This window comes from Eleutherodactylus coqui, chromosome 9, assembly GCF_035609145.1.
Source record: "Eleutherodactylus coqui strain aEleCoq1 chromosome 9, aEleCoq1.hap1, whole genome shotgun sequence".
NCBI lineage: Eukaryota > Metazoa > Chordata > Amphibia > Anura > Eleutherodactylidae > Eleutherodactylus > Eleutherodactylus coqui.
Genome location: NC_089845.1, coordinates 153,388,354 through 153,400,276, shown reverse-complemented (window position 1 = coordinate 153,400,276; position 11,923 = coordinate 153,388,354). Strand labels below are relative to the sequence as shown.

General features: G+C 46.7%; 1 pseudogene; it reads right to left on the bottom strand.

Moving 5' to 3' along the window:
• Positions 1-358: 358 nt before the first annotated feature.
• The window catches only part of LOC136578559 (zinc finger protein 850-like), a 189,446-nt pseudogene continuing 177,881 nt past the window's right edge, over positions 359-11,923 (bottom strand).

Here is an 11,923-nt window from a genome sequence, read left to right as displayed (position 1 = left end):
ATATGTGAGCACAGACACAGGAGATTGGCTAGCAGGAAGTACCACACCCAGCCAGCTCAATCAACTCACTCACTCAACCCTGTGAGGTCTGTGCTGCTAGGAAGCTTAGAACTACAGATCCCAGCAGCACACGTAACATTTATGGTGACAATTCAGCGTCACTGCTATTATAAACAAGTCTCTTCTTTTCTTCCTTATATCCACTCTACATTTTCTCCATGGATTCCGATCACAGTTGACCTAAGATAAATGTTATTTTTGTATTTGGCTGATCTGGGATAATATTAAAAAATAAAGTGTTTGATATCTGGGAACAAGTGGATATGTTAAAGAAAAAAATCTTCATATTGCTCTCACAGTATGTCCCACATTCCAGACAAAAATCTGGTTTTTATTTTAGAATTTTTTGACGAGTTCCAAAATTTGATTTCCTTGTTAAAAAAACAAACAAAACCGCAACATATAGAACATCAAAACTTTTTCTCTCTTGTGTGACTCCTCTTATGTTTAACAAGATTTGATTTATGTGTAAAGCATTTTCCACATTCTGAACATGTAAAGGGCTTTTCTCCTGTGTGAATTCTCTGATGTATAACAGAACTTGATTTATCTGTAAAGCATTTTCCACACACTGAGCATGAATACGGCTTCTTCCCTGTGTGAATTCGTTCATGTATTACAAGATTTGATTTATGTGTAAAGCATTTCCCACATTCTGAGCACGTAAATGGCTTTTCCCCTGTGTGAATTCTATCATGTATAACAAGGCTTGATTTATCTGTAAAGCATTTTCCACATACTGAGCATGAATATGGTTTCTCCCCTGTGTGAATCCTCTCATGTTTAACAAGGCTTGATTTCTTTGTAAAACACCTCTCACATAGTGAACATGAATATGGTTTCTCTCCTGTGTGAATTCTTTCGTGTATAACAAGAGTTGATTTTTCTGAAAAGCTTTTGCCACATACTGAGCATGAATGTGGTTTCTCTCCTGTGTGAATTCTATTATGCTTAACAAGAGTTGGTTTATCCACAAAGCATTTACCACATTCTGAACATGAATACGGCTTCGGTCCTGTGTGAATTCTGTCATGTCTAACAAGATCCGATTTATCTGTAAAACATTTTCCACAATGAGAACAGGAATAAGGCTTCTCTCCTTTGTGACTTTTCTCATGTGCAACAAGACTTGATTTAAATGTAAAGCATTTTCCACATTCTGAACATGAAAATGGCTTCTCTCCTGTGTGAATCCTTCTGTGTATACAAAGACCTGATCTTTTTGTAAACTGTTTTCCACATTCTCCACATTGAAACCTTTTCGCCCCTTCCTGACCCGGACTTGTGAAAACAACTTGTGATCGGTCAGAAGAAGGTGCCAGGTGATTACATGATAGATCGGTACTGTGAAGTTCTGGATGTACATTAAGGGTAATGTGGTTTCCTCCTGAAGTGTGCTGCAGGATATCTTCATCTTCTACTTTATAACTTACTGATAACATGAATTTTTCCTCAGATGTCTTACTGGGAATTTCTGTTGGGATTCAAATTAAATTTCATGAATATTTTCGTTCAAATCACAAAGACAAAAATGATATCTTTCTTATTAGTCTGGAAACAAACATGCTGTTTTGCTGCCATTTTTTTGAGGCAATGCAAGAATTCAGTAGGAAGGAGAAGTCCTTCCTTTGGGATTGTCCCACTTCTAGCTGTTTTTAGACAGCTCCATACATTGCACAGTGGCCCAGGTTGGTACTGCAGGCTGCATCCTATTGAAGTGAATGGGATTCAGTCTGCAGTATCAACCTAGGCTATTGTGCAATATACGAAACTGAAATCGAACAGTCCACTGCTAATTTGCCTATTATGTGGAATAAACAAAGACTAATAACGGGACAGTGATATCTATACATTCAACTGTACAACACACACCCTACAGTATAGTCTGTTTATAGCACAAAAATAGGTGTCTGATTTCCTTTAAGGTGGAACATCACCTTAACCCTTTCCAATCCACTGTCTGATGTTTTCCTACATTCCGAGTGAAGCTTGTACAGCTCCAATGTCAGAAGATGTCTGACAGGGTATTCTTACCCTCTATTGTCAGCTTCTTTGCTGTCTGAGACTCTCTGGCGCACACACACTGGCTTTAGCCAGCAGATGGCACTGTTGTAGAACAGCAAAAAGAGAGAGCCTTTTAGGAAACCCTGAATCCAAAATTGGATTGGAAAGGGTTAATCAGGGTTTCCAAACTCCAGCCCTCAAGGCACCCCAAAAGATCACGTTTTCAGGATATCCTCAGTATTACACATGTGATGTAATTCTTGTTAGTGCTTCAGACATTGCCACAGGGGTTCTTATGAAAGGATATCCTGAAAAATGACCTGTTGGGGTGCCCTGAGGCCTGGATTTGGGAAACACTGCCTTAAAGGGTTGTCACACAAAATTACCTTTCCTCTAGCCACAGGATAGGGAATAAACATCTGATTGTGGGGTGGTGACCATCACCAATCTTGAGACCAAGGGTCTGGAGCGTCTCCATATGAATGGAGCAGTGCTCATGCATATACAATACCGCTTTGTTCATTTCAATGGGATTGCTTGAAATGGTGGAAAAGCACAAGTGCTCAGCGATGTCTGACAGTCCCATTTGAAAAATGAAGCAGTAGTGCGCATGTGTGACGACCACTCCATTCATTCAGGGACATTCGAGAACCCCATTCTGTTAATTGGTGGGGGTCGTAGTATTTGGATCCACACTCATCAGATACTTTTCACACTTTCTGTGGGGTGGGAAAGGAGGGGGGGGGGATAAGTTAATTTTGTGAGACAATCCCTTTTAAAAAAACTTCTCAATTCACTTTCCCCATTCATTACTACATACCTGGGGTAACATCTACTTGAATCTCCTCCTTCACATCTCTCATACACGGGTGATCGTCCGTCATCCGCTCTTCTTCTACCTCCACTTTAATAGCAGTCAGATCTTCCCCCTGATTTGTCATATGTAATAATTCAGTGCAATACAGCAGATAGGAGGAAAATCTAAGAGACCACCAGAATAGACCCCCAAAATCTATAACTGCAGGACCCCCTATATAGATCTAGTGTAGGGCTCAGCATCATCTACCTGATGGTCCTCTGGGACATTGGGTTCTTCCTCATGACAGTCCTGGGAATACAGCGGATGGGGACATCTCTCCGAGGGATTTCTCCTACTGGCTCCATCTGTGAGGACACAATTACACAGTGATGACTACATGAGCTCCTGTATATCTATATATCACACACGGCTCTCAGCACCTTCACTTCTATACAGTCAGCTCCACACTGAGATCCCCGGCTCGGAGCTGCTGGTCTATATCGAGACTCGGCCTTCACTCTTTGCTTGTAGAATCCGTTTTCAGTTGGTGGAAGAGATTCAGACATTTCTACATGTAGATGGTTTTCTACACCAAAGTATTAGCTATATAATTAGGGAAATGTGAATGTCTGTAGATGAACTCTCTCTGGGATTTGAAGTTGTCTTAATACACCCAAAACTTATATGCCCTCTGTTGTGTCCTCGGCTACAAACATGCTCAGCCACAGGTAACCTGGCCTGTTACCTTCTGTGGCAATGAAATTTCATCTTTCCTTAAATTTTTTTGTCCCATTTCTCCTACATAAATACCACCCAAAGGACATTTACAGCACAGGATCAGGTACACAAGATTGAATGTAGAACATGTGAATGTCCCCGGGATCTTATACTATCCAGTAGAGATAAAAAGCGCTACCCGCCCTCAGCGTGGACTACTCCCGATATGATTTAAAGTTTTAATTACAACGCGTTTTGGCATAAGCATGCCTTTCTCAAGATTGCTGAGAGGGGCCATAATTAATATGGCCCCTCTCAGGCCATATTAACATATTTAAGAAGATTAACCTCCCTAAATTTTTAGACCTTCTTCATAATTGCCCTGTTCATTTACATCTCAATATTTCAGGCATCTTGTCCGCTCTTATGTTCGTCCCACTGGCAGGATAAGGTTTAGCCTGATCACCCTGCAGGCCACCAACAGCATTAAGGGCCTATCAGTCTCTAACCTATATCACTATTATTTAGCCTCACAACTAGTCTACGCTCACTGGTGGTTGGATATAGCATATATCTCTAAGAGACGCGGTCCCGTTGCCAGTCAGAGCAGTGGCCTCTGCATGGAAGCCACCCATGCTAAATGAAATGACAGCTTTTAGTCCAATCTCACCCAAAACCCCACTGTGGCTCAATCCGAACCTTCCCCACTTATATGGCCATGATTTTGGGCAACATACGGTTTGAAGTACATGGAACAGATTTTTGGCCAACATTCTGGGTTTCTTGCCTTTTCAGAATTCGAATATAGATTTCAAATTCCAAACTCCGATTTCTTTAGGTTTCTGGAACTTCACTACACAGTGTAAACCGAGTTTGGTTCATTGTAGGTCACATTGTCTAGTTCTACCATTGACGACCAGCTTTGTACTCTAGATTTGGCAAAACCCCTTACAATTATTATATGCATTGCTTCAGTCTAAAGGAGGCAAATCATTTGATGAAGTGCGTGATAAATGGTTGTCAGATAGTCCAGAGCTACCAGCCAAGGACTTGCAGGGGATTAGAGATACCCTGTCCCAGAGGTGGTCAGTACACGTGATACCCTGTTTCAGTATGAATTCCCTTGTAAAGTGTACTAAAAACTCTTGTTAAGCTGAAAAAAGAAAGATTTGAGTTTTAGATGCCAGGCGGAGCAAAGCTCCTTTTTTCACAAATCATGCTGCAAGGTATGTTCCAAAGTTCTTCTATTCATATATACACATTTTGAGTTCCCTAAGATATTACCCCCTGCCCCACCTTTCTCCAAGTGCATCATTTTGGGATTATTGACCTTCCGACTCTAGGTACTGCATTTTGTGCTTGTAAGATAGTAATTTTGTTTTGGAAGGCCACAGACCTTCCTACCTCAGTACCTGCCTCAGACTCGTTAACTCATATGGGCCCTCCTATAAGTATCCACAGAAGTTTTACAAGCTCTGGGAGGATTGGCTTAACACCCCAGCCTCTACTGATGTCCCCAAGGTTCGACCACCCAGATAATGGTAAGAGGAGGGTTGGGCAGACACACTTCTCTATTCTGCCTGTGTGTTCCCTGTGACTAATGTCTGTCGATGGTTGTTACATTTTTTAAAATCATCTTTAATTTAGTCGGTCGCGGGTAATGAATACACACTCCAGCTGTAGGTCATATCCATTTATTCTTTGTTATACACAGTTTTTGTACACTCAATACCACAAAATGTGCCGATTTCTTTGGTTTTTGCCATTTCATTGTTCGCTGTATGCATTTTTTTCTTATTTTGCCAGTTTGGTTCTATATTAGTAAAAACTCAATCTTAAACAAATAAAAAACAAAAACAACCAACAACATAGTAATCGGGCAGCTATGAAATAAAGAGTTTACCTCTCGAAAATGAATAATGCACACCAACACCAAAACCTCATCCAGCTCGGAAGCCTAGTGGAGGGGAGAGGAATGATGGTTTGGGGTTGTTGCTGCCTCGGGGATGGGACACCTTGTGATCTTAAACAAACCTTCTGTTCTGGACAAACAAAGATGGCTGCAGTGCTTCTCTGACTACTTGGTGCACACTGCGCATTATTAGTGCCTCATTGGTCCAAAACGAATTGATTGGTTGGCCAGTCGGCGCAGCATGCAATGTGTATCAGGTACTTAGAGAAGCGGTGCGGCCATCTTTGTTTTCCCATGAGAAGAGGGTCGTTGTAACCCTATGGAAATGCTGTAGCATGACCTAAAGAGGGTTGTGGACACAAGGCATCCCAGGAATATTGATGAATTGAAACACATCCATAGTGAAAAATGGTCCCAAATTCCTCCTCAATGTTCAAAACTCATTTGCAGCCACAGGAAACATTTACCGTGTGGATGCCACTCAATAAAAGACATGTACGGTACAAGCGTTTGTATATTAGATTGTGTTTGTCTTACCTTATGACTTAGATACAAGCAGACTACATTGTATTAGTAATCAATGTTGAAATACAGGGCATTTCAAAGTGTTCCCTAAGGCTGCCTGCAAACGGGCGGGTCGAATTCGGCAGCTAGGATTCTCGCCACGGGACCCGACCCGAGCGCCTGCAGAGAGCGGCACGTACTCACCCGCGCCCTGCGGCCCCCGACTCTTTCATGCGCAGACCGGAGCCGGTGGCGGGTGAGTGACGTTTCTGTGCGGGGCTTGCATAGAGCATGCCGCGGTTTGTTTGCCATGCGAGATTTCGCGCGGCCAAGCCGCAGCCGTCTGCACAGCATTGCGTTCGTTAATGCAATCCTACGCAGGCTTCCAGCGGCAGAAATCCCGCCCGTCTGCAGGCGGCCTTAGGCTGAATGCACACAGCTGGGTTGGATTCCGACTTGGAGATCTCACAGCGGAATCAGACCCTGTGCCACGGCGGTGACCCCTGCGTACCTGTGCAATTTCTTCTCTGTGCTGCGGATGTGTGGGCTGGCGGGCCGAGGCACATGCACAGAATGACGCGCTGTCGTGCCAGCGATAATGCGGATCTGTGGCCATTTCGAAATTGACATTTCAGAATTGCCGCGGGACAGACGGCTTCTCTTGACTGCAATGGAAGCCGTCTGTGCAAGGCCCGCACAGGAATAGGACATGCTGTGATTTTCCTCCCGCGAGCAGAAAATCACAGTTGTTTTTCGTTAGTGGGCATGGAAAAGCGTTTTGCATAGCATGTCTATGGACAGAATTTGCTGCAGTATTCTGGAGGCGAATGCCCACTCCGGACGCCGCAGTGCAAATACGTCCGTGTGCATTGGGCATTACTTTGCACTGAAACTGTATTTAATCCTTCTTACCTTGTGATGTAAGCAGCCGGTGATACCCCTTCATGACCTCCTCGTACAGATCCTTGTGTCCTCCTATATACTCCCACTCCTCCATGGAGAAATAGACAGCCACATCCTGACACCTTATAGGAACCTGACAACACAATATCCAGTCATCACCCAGACCCCTCCTGTTACTGTATAATGTCCCCCATCCCCCGCAGCATCACCTCTCCTGTCAGCAGCTCCATCATCTTGTTGGTGAGCTCTAGGATCTTCTGCTCATGTATCGGGAAGGGAGGCTCTGTGATGGAGAAATGACTCCTGCTCCATCCTCCTGACTCCTGGAGATGGATGATGGGAGTCACACCGTCCCCCGATGTCTTCTTCACTATTGTGTAATCCTGTGTATGGAGAGACACTGAGAAATATCATCATGTACACAATAATAAGTGACGTCACATCCCCCTTTCTGGAGGATTACAATCTGCCCCCCGTCCACCCAAACTGCCCTCATTACACTGTGAACTAGGAGAAGTCGGGAAGCTGACAGCTGTCAAGCTGATTAACAATTTGTACAGCTGAAGAAAAAAAAAAACAATAAAATAAGTCCATCCAGTTGAGACGATTCTCACGCACGGTTGATCCAGATGAAGGCAAAAACCTTTTTGAGGAAGAAACTAATTTTTACTTATCTTAGGGAAAAATATTTTTTCCTGACTCCAAATTCGTCAATCTGAATAAATCCCAGGATCAGGGACCCGTCTCCAGTAATCAGAACTTGGAATGATGGCAGTCGATTAAACATTTACTGTAAAATAACAAAGCTCACTATTTTGCTTGAAGTTCTGCATTTGCCTTTATCCTTTACAGACAGACGTTTCTTGTTATGGAGATGCTTCTTAAATTCATTCTTTTATTGCAGCAGTGGACAAGCTTGTTACACACCCATACCCTGTGCAACACAGGAAAGATCTCTTTGGCCCCCAAGCAGGTATTTTTGTTGAAAAATCAATACAATTTAGAATAATAAAAAAAAAAATTGTATTAATTTCAGGAACAGTGTCCAGGCCCCTCTTGAACTTTTAGTGAATTCCCTTCACCACCTCCTCAGACAGAGAGTTCCACAATGCTGTCTTAATGCTCTTCTGTGTTGTTGTAGAAGGAGCCACCTTGTTATAGAGATCATACTATTGGTAAAAATCCTCCTCTCCAAACTACACTCCGGCCTCTGAGCCTCTTGTTCCCGACAATCTCCTCCTCCTCCTCCCCTCCAGACTACACTCTGGCCTCTGATCCTCTTGTTCTTGGCCCTCTTCTCCTCCCTTCCATTCTGCACTCCGGCCTCTGATCCTCTTGTTCCCAGCCCTCTCCTCCTCCTCCCCTCCAGACTACACTCTGGCCTCTGATCCTCTTGTTCCCAGCTCTCTTTTCCTCCCCCCTCCAGACTACACTCCGGCCTCTGATCCTCTTGTTCCCAGCTCTCTTTTCCTCCCCCCTCCAGACTACACTCCGGCCTCTGATCCTCTTGTTCCCAGCCCTCTCCTCCTCCCCTCTGGCCTCTGATCCTCTTGTTCCTGGCCCTCCCGTCCTCATCCCCTCCAGACTACACTCCAGCCTCTGATCCTCTTGTTCCAGGCTCTCTTCTCCTCCTTCCCTGCAGACTACACTCCAGCCTCTGATTCTCTTGTTCCCAGCCAACTCCTCCTCCTCCCCTCCAGTCTGCACTTCAGCCTCTGATCCTTTTGTTCCTGGCCCTCTCCTTCACCTCCTCCAACCTCTGATCCTCTTGTTCCTGGCCCTCTCCTCCTCCTCCCCTCCAGACTACACTCCGGCCTCTGATAATCTTGTTCCCGGCCCACTCTTCTCCTCCCCTCCAGACCAGACTCCAGCCTCTGATACTTTTGTTCCCGTCGCTCTTCTCCTCTTCCCCTCCAGACTACACGCCGGGCTTTGATCCTCTTGTTCCCGGTCTTCTCCTCCTCCTCCCTCCAGACTACATTCCAGCCTTTGATCCTCTTGCTCCCTGCCCTCTCTTCCACCTCCCCTCCAGACTATACTCCAGCCTCTCATCGTTTTGTTACCGGCCCTCTCCTCCTCCCTTCCCGCCCCTGATCCTCTTGTTCCTGGTCCTCTCCTCCTCCTCCCCTCCAGACTACACTCCAGCCTCTGATCCTCTTGTTCCCGGCCCTCTCCTCCTCCTCCTCCCTTCCCACCCCTGATCCTCTTGTTCCTGGCCCCCTCCTCCTCCCCCCCTCCAGACTACACTCCGGCCTCTGATCCTCTTGTTCCCGGCCCTCTCCTCCTCTTCCTCCCTTCCCGCCCCTGATCCTCTTGTTCCTGGCCCCCTCCTCCTCCCCCCTCCAGACTACACTCCGGCCTCTGATCCTCTAGTTCCCGTCCCTCTCCTCCTCCTCCCCTCCAGCCTCTGATCATCTTGTTCCCGGCCCAGTCCTCCTCCTCCCCTACAGTCTGCACTCCAGCCTCTGATCCTCTTGTTCCCGGCCCTCTCCTCCTCCTTCCTCCAGCCTCTGTTCCTCTTGTTCCTGGCCCTCTCCTCCTCCTCCCCCCAGACTACACTCCAGCCTCTGATCATCTTGTTCCCAGACAACTCCTCCTCTCCAGACTAGACTCCAGCCTCTGATCCTTTTGTTCCCGTCCCCCTCCTCCCCTCCAGACTACACGCCGGCCTTTGATCCTCTTGTTCCCGATCCTCTCCTCCTCCTCCATCCAGACTACACTCCAGCCTCTGATCCTCTTGTTCCCTGCCCTCTCCTCCTCCCTCTCCCTTCCAGCCTCTGATTCTCTTGTTCACAGCCCTCTCCCCCTCCTCTTACCTTCCAGACTCTGATCCTCTTGATCCCGGTCTTCTCCTCCTCCTCCCTCCAGACTACACTCCAGCATCTGATCCTCTTGCTCATGGCACTCTCCTCCTCCTCCCCTCCAGACTACACTACGGCCTCTGATCCTCTTGTTCCCGGCCCATTTCTCCTCCTCCCCCCCAGACTATAATCCATCCTCTGATCCTCTTGTTCCTGGCCCTCTCCTCCTCCTCTCTTACCGCCCCTGATCCTCTTGTTCCTGGCCCCCTGCTCCTCCTCCCCTCCAGACTACACTCCACCCTTTGATCCTCTTGTTCACGGTCCTCTCCTCCTCCTCCCCTCCAGACTACACTCCAGCCTCTGATCCTCTTGTTCTCGGTCCGGTCCTCTCCCCCCTCCTCCTCCTCCCCCTCCTCCTCCTCTCCCCCGCAGACTACACTCCAGCCTCTGATCCTCTTGTTCCCGGTCCTCTCCTCCTCCTCCCTCCAGTCTACACTCCGGCCTCTGATCCTCTAGTTCCCGGCCCTCTCCTCCTGCTCCCCTCCAGACTGCACTCCAGCCTCTGATCCTCTTGTTCCCGGCCCTCTCCTCCTCCTCCTCCCTCCAGCCTCTGTTCCTCTTGTTCCTGGCCCTCTCCTCCTCCTCCCCCCCATACTACACTCTGGCCTCTGATCCTCTTGTTCCCGGCCCCCTCCCCATCCTCTCCTCCAGACTACACTCCAGCATCTGATCCTCTTGTTCCCGGCCCTCTCTTCCACCAGACTACACTCCGGCCTCTGATCCTCTTGTTCCTGGCCCTCTCCTCCTCCTTCCCCCCAGACTTCACTCCTACCTCTGATCCTCTTGCCCTGGTCCTCTTCTCCTGGTTACTTACCCATCTCATTACTCCTTTAACATTACCACCAGTATATTGGTTACATGATACATAACGGCCATATTGGTGGCCGATCTTCCTGTTATCTGCCAGTCACTTGGCCTCTCTTATCCAGGACACTGGACTCTTCCTATTACTCCCCATTATGGATTTCCCTTCCCGATGACTTGGTAAATACTACAATAAAGAGGATAGAAATGTAGAAGCGTTCACCTCTCCGGTCAGCAGGTAGAGGATCTCCAAGGTGAAGTCTAATATTCTTCTGGTGATCTCCTTCCTGTCCTCGGCCATCCTTGGTGGGTCATTCAGGAGAAGGAGCGGATTGGATGAGAAAGCGGGATGAACTGGAGGTTGTAGAACTGCAGGAACCTTTATGAAGAAAGGAGCGGCTGTAAATCCTACAGGGACATCATCATATGTGATATACAGAACCTCACTTATAGAGCAGCCAGAGAAAAGCTTCTCAGAGCCGTCACCACGTGGATTAGAGGGGATCCCAACACCAACAGTTATACCCACAGGACAGGGACATCTAGCGGATCCTAAGGATGTAATATCTATCACACACACACATCCAGGGTAGGAAAAAAACATTTAGGTGAAGCAGATGTGGAAAGACTTGATGCATCAAGTGAGAATTTCCACCTTAGAAAAATAAAGTGAAGACCTGCCACATGGCTGAGACTGGGGGGCATTGTGTCCAGATGTAGATGGCTTTTGGGAGACAGACTATTGCTGGCATCTCAGAAGACATGGTACACGCTATGCAATCATTATTTAATATTACATTTGTGCATCAAAGGAGGTTCTAGAGCAGCTCAGGTTTGCATTATATTTAGAAGGCACCTACCTCCCAAACTGTTAAACAAACTGTTCCTGAGGAAGCTTGAGCGGGCGCAGGTTATAAGGTTGGCACTATATGTTCTTATTATTGCCCTGTACATGTGGTTACACAGTATTTAATTGGCCTGTTTTATAATTGTGCCAGCATTGGATATTACTGGCACGTCTTTCTAAACGCCTTCCTTTTTTTGATGCATTATTTCTTTTTGTTTTCTGTAAAGGATATTGTAATAGAATTCTGTTCAATAAAATGTAACATTTCCTTTTAATGAGTCTTTCCAGGTCGTCATCCCGACGGCCCCATTTACAATGGAGGTTGCCCTCTGACATCGGTAGGGACAGGAAGAACCCTTAAAAGCACCTCCCTTTCCACTATGCTTCAGTGTCTTCCTGTCCCCACGGTGGCCAGATGAAGCAAGCTCCAGAAGGTTGACTTACCGGAGGCACGTAGTGCCGAAGATCCCCTGGAGGGAAGAGGTCGGTGTGGCATACCCTAGCAGTCCCTG